Consider the following 7041-nt stretch of genomic DNA (forward strand, 5'->3'; position numbering starts at 1 on the left):
ATAATGTCGTGTATTGGTAACCTCGACTCGATAGTTTTGGTCGGGACCAAAACTTTTGGACCATCACGGGCCATTCCATTTGATGACCTAAGTACGAATAATCTGTCGCTGCGTTTGTCACATCATCTTCTTACCATTGTACGTTTGATCCAACACATATTGTGTTCTTCATATATTCAGTTTCTATATCACTTAGCTGCCACAATTTGCAAGTTCTTTTCCGGATGTTAGAGTTACCGGTTATCTCGTGACTCACTGCAGACTTGTTACTTTACAAGTTGGCACAAATTTACTGTAAACCTCCGAACTCTCCCCCGTAGTTATTTCTCTTCAAAGAATGTGTTCTTTCCGCTGTTTGTCCTGGTTTCTTCCATTTCAGGTTTCACCCCCGGCTATACGCTTCGACAAGGTGAGATAGCGTCTCACTGGTAATCAGGCTTGGTGTCTTCGAAAGATTTCGATGAGCAGTCAGTTGTGTTATTTCCCGAAGTTGCAGTCGGCCATTGCAGCGAGGTAATCGATTCCATACTGATGATGCCCGAGATGATTTACTGTCTACTGATCGAGGGTATGCCCAAGTTGTTTCATGTTGTCCCGGAATGACTTGCTCCTGATTTTTTGAAACGGGAAGGAAGTAGTCGTGAGTTGGTTCTCTGGAGAAGCATTTGCTCCTTGTTCGCTAAGCGTCACACTCTAGAGGACTGTCTCAGTCACACGTTGCTCAAAGTATCGCCGAATCTCCCACGTCATCATGTCACTGTCGTATCTCGCCTGATTAACCTCAAAGGTCCCACAAGACAGTTTGTATTATCGTGTCCAGTTGTGTCGTACGCCATCCTGGGAATCTAAAGTATATACAGAAACACTAGTAAATGAGATAGAAGATTATATCTGCACTATCAATCGAATATTGTGGCATGTTACACTAGGTAAAGAAAGTTTCTAAGATAAAAAATTCTTAGCCTTTTATTCTTGATATAAGAAAACCGATCACGACATTCGGAAATAGAATTCTCAATTTTTGAAGCTCTTTGCTGGACTCGTCATGTGGTTTCACACTACACCAAATTCTGGGATTAGAAACAGAACTGAGCCTTTACTAAAATGGGTTGTAACGACTTTTCTTGTTTCAAAAAGGGGTGTTACCTTTTTTTTGTAACGGCAATGTGGCCGTTACGAATTTTGGTTTGCAACGGCGTTGTAACAGGCGTGGGCCGTTACTACGTGGCCAGTCATAACAGGCAGTAGCCGTTACGAAATTTTCGTAATTTGACAGTCGTAACACCTGGAAGCCGCTACGAACCTTTTTTGTAACAGCAGAAAGAGTTACTGCCAGTCAATATTGACCAATTTTTACCAGGTCAGTATTGAGCGGCAGTACATTTTCTGCCGGAAACCGGAATTCCAAATACTACCCTGCACAAACCTTTCAATCCATCCATGTTCAACGCTTCAATCAATTTACATCCACATTCATTCAGTTCTATTAAGAAAGAATACAAATTCTTCCAAGTACAAAAAAAAATTCTAATAAGTACCTAAACACTCTTTTACATTCATTCTATGCTGGGCAAGTTGTTTACTAAAATGATAAAAGTGTTTACACAACCACATGTTACATAGCTCTTACAGTATATGTTGCACTAGGTTTTATCATTGATTTCAAGAAGGTTAATACTCACTGCTCTTGGTGCCTCCTTTACTACCAGTTTTATCCTTGTGGCTATCTATAGCTTCAGTGCAAGCTTGGATTGGTATCAGGATCAGCCACAATCAACTTGAATGCCTAGTAAACAATAAAATTTCAGATTAAACTAGAGCAGTAAATAAAGAGTAAAGACCCAACATGAGAGTTCTTCGCAGCACATTACCTCAAATGCATGCCCATATATTCGATATAGAGGCCAGCCAACATGGATATGCATATCCCTTCAATGGAAATTATCATCATAAAGTAGCATAATGTCAGCAAATCCATTACTTATATAAAATGATACCTCTTAACATGGCATTCCTTTAGATAAAATGCAAACAACTGACCTTGTATAAGTACAAGTATTAACATTAACCCGCCAACAACACTGATCTGCATCTATCATACATCCACGCAATGAGATGAGATGCCATTTTAGATTCTCTTCATAAACCAAGAAAATGTTAAGCCAGTGCATAGCATGAATATTACCTGGTCGATCATAGGCATGAGACCAATGGCTTTAGCTCGGAGAAAACATCCAGGAAGATTACCTGTAATCAAATCCCAATTAACACCTCAAATGAAAACTTGGGTAGAGAAGATAGGTAAGCAAAGGTTGTTGATTACCTTGATCAATCCAGTCTATTTGTCTAGCTTGTATTTCTCACCATCTTCTACTTCTTCACTCTCTATGAAACTCATTTCAGCTGTTTGCAAGAGTAAAACCATGTGAGAGGAGTTCATGTATGATCATCAACTAAAATTTAAATTGTGTTACTGCCTTTGTCACTCTCAAAATAAGTATTCCCACGCTCGCAGTTCTGTTAAAGTGGTTGGAAGTATAAGAATCATATACAGTCCTACAGAACTAAAACAAAAGAACATGGTAACAGTAACTTACAGGATTTTGAGTAAGACAAGAGTCCCACTTAATAGTCCCACTTAAGGCCCAAACAACATAGATTTTGAATGAGACAACAGTCTCACCAATGAACCAACTTTGAACAAAAGATGCAACTATCTTAACTTTCAGTCCCAAATTCCTGCATCATTTCCAAAAATAAATAACAAGCACGAAGGCAGTTACAACATGAACTAGACTTACACCTTGACAAAATGACTTCATGAATTAAGTGAAAATTTCTCAGCAAACCTGATATATTCTACAACAAATCCTTCTACAGTTGCTTTTTAGTTTGTACTGTAATGATACTCATCTTGGAAAACTGTTAAGACAATATCAATTAAGACAATATCAATTATATATTCTAAATAGGCATTAGTCATGATTTTTAGTTTGTGCCACCAAACGACATCATAAATAAGACAATATCAATTAAAAATCCAATGAAATCCGATGACATATTCAACCAAGTCATTGGCTTGGAACTTAAGAGAATTCCTGAACACTCATTTACTCACTCAAGGGCATACGAGTTGAAGATTGGGTGGGAGAGATAAGAGCTCTACCTAACAAGTCCTGCTGGGATCGCATTCTGAACCTCCGATGCGAGTGATGCAGCATTAAAGGTCACCTGAGGGTTTTATGAAAAAGGTCATTCTAAGACATTCACATGTGGTACATATGGATTTAAGTTCTTTGCTCACCTTCAGTCAGAGCCTGCAAAATGCAAAGAGATTGAAACCCTTAAATTAGTCTTATACACCAAATCACTTGAACAATAAAGCAAGTCAAGCATAAAAAAGAGAACAACCTTCTGTAAGTCCTACACATTGCAAGAGCCAGAGCGGTATTCCCACATGGGACATGCTTTCCAGCACCAGTTTCACTGATTTTGTTACCAGAAAAGTGAGCACCACTAGAAAACGATAAGCACGTAGATTGAGTAGTTACATTGAATCAAGAAATTTTAAGAAGCTATTTCAAGAAGTTATATTGAACCAAACCCCGATGATTCTGATAATACATAAGCTAACCATCATAAACAATCCAACTCCACATCTATTGAATGCTAAAGATTCCTCAAAGAGATTCCCTGCATATCCACTTAAGAAACTCTTAAAGATGTTTAAGTATTCTATGTCAGTGAACCACAGGATTATAATGACATAAACAGTTACAGATTCACTACTTTACTATATAATTCATAATTCAACAGTGATCCTCCTGTTGATTGTGGGGGGCTTAACAGGCTTAACAATACTAATTTGGTTGAAATCCAAGTAACCTTGAGTATACCTGATAAACACTGTCAACGAAAGGTAGCCACCCCTGCTATCTCATTGCCTTATTTGCTCCCACCGCTAAAGGGTTGGATCAACAGATAACCAATACACACAATTAAACAAAAAAATCTCAGATTTTTTTTCAAGAAATAGAAGCTAGGGTTTAAGATTTAACCAAAGTATGAGAATGACCCAATTGGAAACATAAACTGACAATTCTTCTTCTCACAAATCGAGCATATATCCATCTTCTGGACCCTAAATCATCATCAGTTGCTCAATCAAAATCAGTTCAAACCCTTAAAATCAATTGAACCCATCTTTGTAACTCAATCACCAGAAGAAATCCCTATCTAATATTCAGTTCTTCGTCTCTTTGTCGCCATGAATCCTTAGCAGGAATCTGAATTTTAATCCTATGTTCTTCACAGCATCAGAATCTATCAATCACAACACCCTTCTCTTGCATTTGCTTCACCAATCATCAGAAAACAAAGAAGAAAAAGAAGATTAAGATTCAAAACAGGAAAAAAAAACCTATAGATCGAATTTTTAGCCTTGGAAGAAAGATTAAATCTATTTAGATTTATCAATACCTTGAAGTGAAGAGGAACAAATACCCTTTTTACCAAAATCCAACCCTAGTTTCTCCGAAATCCATCAATCGCCATCGATTCATATTTGTCATAATATAGAGATTGAAACCCTAATTTCTACTTTCTCTATCTCACTTTGTACAAGACAAGCAGATATTAAAAAAATAAAAGGAGGAGATAAAACAAAAAAGAAGAAAAGAGAAAGAGGTTTGATTGAGAGATCGACGGAAGAAACTGAAAAGGAAAAGAGGTTTCTGTTTTTCGCCTCTCTGGCTCTGGATTTTCGACGGAAGAAAAAAAAATGAAGAAATTCATTCGAGAGGGACTTAGGTTAACTAGAACTTTTATGATTAAGACGCATCTCGAGAATTAAATGAAGGGTAGAGATATATTAGTTTAGGCATAAACGGTGTAGATGAAACACAATAGGACGCATGTGAATGGTACACGCACATGCCCCAAGTGTTACGACCCAGGTCTGACCAAGCGTGTGACTGGCACGCACGGCTTGTAACAGTCTCAAAGCCGTTACGAATTCCTGTTACGAATCCGGGAATTTGGTGTAGTGTCAATCGGCGCCTTCTCAAGAGTTTTTGCAGATGTTACTCAAACTATCATAAATTAAAGATCTAGAGACAAGAGGGAGAGGATTCTCCCCTTTCTTAGGTGTCGCTCGTAAGTTGATGAGCCTTGCAAGCTGGAATCGACAATGTGATCACTGATCAGTCCGAGTTGGCTGCTATCCCGATGATCATTCGTAACGAAGAAGCTTTCACTGCTAGGACCCGAGATGTATTGGATATTCCCCGACACGAATAGGCGCAGCAGCTTGGTATATTGCTTTTTCCCGAGATGACTGGTTGTTGTTCATAGTCCGACTAGCATATCCTAATAAACTTCGCAGACTTAAGAAAACTGGATCATTCTGTCATGCCTTCATTGTGCAGATTCTCTAAGCAATCAGGGTCTCCATGTTTCGACTTTCGAGCTTCTGAGTTTCTTGCAGAATTCTTGAGTTCATTTTAATGAATTCCTATGGCCCAGTGACATTCCTTAGAGTATTCCATGCAAGTAATAAGCAAAGGGAGTCAACAGATAAGAGAAGGAAAGTGTGATGTCCAATCTGTTGTTTCGAGACAAGCTTATCTGGGCAATCCTTGACTTGTCATATCTGGAGCTATCCTGAATTTTACTTCTGCATCGCCGCTAGCTTTTGTCTGTTGGGATGTAGCAGTTAAGAAAAGCGTTCTCAGTTGTCGTCCGAAGAGGATGATTGCCCGATACAGGCTGGTCACAGACGTTTCTTGTTCGAGATACTGGAGTTCGAGTGGATTGTATGTGCCCCGACTGACCTGGCGTGAGTAGGTGCATCTTGAGATGCTACTTCGTTGCTTTCCGAGTTGATTGACCTGAACTATTTGTTCCAAGATAGCTTCCTTTGACGCAATGATGTTTCATGAGCAGACTAGTATGGTTAACTCCAAGATGGTTGACCCGAAGTGATTGTTCATAAAAGGATTCTTCCAAGATGATCTCACTGAGGGGTCAATATACGATTAAAGAGATCTCATTCCCATCATCATTTTTCTGCGATAACTAATCAATTAATTGACTATCCCAAGCAAAACATGAACCAGATTGCATATTCGAAGTCCAATCAACAGAAGTATTACTAACGACAAGATTCATTTTCTCAAAATTTGGCCAAGTAATTAGGCACTTACGGCTTTCGAAATAATTTAAGTCAGGCCGGTTTTAAACAAAAAATAGTTTTATCTGGGCGATTCACTAGCATTTGAGTGTTATACATATCTCAGGGAATGAATCCAATGCTATATCCATTGTACTGAATTAACTAAGTGTTTAGGAAAGGTGATACTTAGCTTCAACTTCCAACATCTAGTCACATGGCCTGCACTTTCATAAGCGACGATTCTTGACATTGCCTTTTCATTAGAAAAGTAGTTATCGTTGCCTCGACACGTTACTACGCTGGAGTTCGATACCCTGGTTCTCTCTGCGCCGAGCTTTCATGTCTGGTGTAGATCTGAGATAGAATCTTGATTCTAAGAGGCGTACGCGAGTCCGATTTGAACGTGTTCGCCGTTCTTCTCCTAATGGAGGGTAGTGACCAGAAATTGGTGAGGCCCAAACTAAAGGTTGTATGGAGGAGTGCAGAAGGGATATTGGTCAGAGACAGATGCAGTTCTTCTCCGAAGTGATTATTCATAATGGTAGCTTCCCGAGCTAATTTTTCTGGAGATGATTTCACTCCCTTCACCATTTTCTGCAACAAGAAGTCAGGCAAGTGAGTACCCAAGGTAAACTTTAGCCAGTTTGCATACTCGGCAAATGCACTGTTGGCGACATGATCTGTTTCCTCCAAATCAGTCCAAAATATTACTAAACGTTTTATTTAAATAACTTAAGGAAGACAGGATTTGTCAATTAATGATAAAATCCAGTTTGGACTGGTCGTTAACCTTTGAATGTTTAAACTATCGTAACAGATGAATTCTGATGTTAAGCGCCCTGTAATGAGATAAGTGTTTGAGAGTGACG

General features: G+C 38.8%; 1 long non-coding RNA gene across 13 annotated transcripts; it reads right to left on the minus strand.

Moving 5' to 3' along the window:
• Nucleotides 1-1420: 1420 nt before the first annotated feature.
• LOC113347176 lies at nt 1421-4757 on the minus strand. Of its 13 annotated transcripts, none has more exons than XR_003358784.1 (13): nt 4480-4757; nt 4059-4355; nt 3897-3961; nt 3412-3693; nt 3305-3317; nt 3167-3231; nt 2850-2922; nt 2598-2739; nt 2324-2403; nt 2186-2247; nt 2041-2092; nt 1872-1929; nt 1421-1786 (listed from the first exon to the last, which is right to left on the minus strand). It is a non-coding gene; the product is annotated as an uncharacterized LOC113347176 (long non-coding RNA). The 13 variants fall into 13 exon arrangements; XR_003358783.1 differs by having other exon boundaries at nt 3412-3704; XR_003358789.1 differs by having other exon boundaries at nt 3412-3486; nt 3605-3693; nt 3897-4355.
• Between the last annotated feature and the right edge of the window lie 2284 nt (nt 4758-7041).

Source organism: Papaver somniferum, chromosome 2 (assembly GCF_003573695.1).
Source record: "Papaver somniferum cultivar HN1 chromosome 2, ASM357369v1, whole genome shotgun sequence".
In the NCBI taxonomy this organism is placed as follows: Eukaryota; Viridiplantae; Streptophyta; class Magnoliopsida; order Ranunculales; family Papaveraceae; genus Papaver; species Papaver somniferum.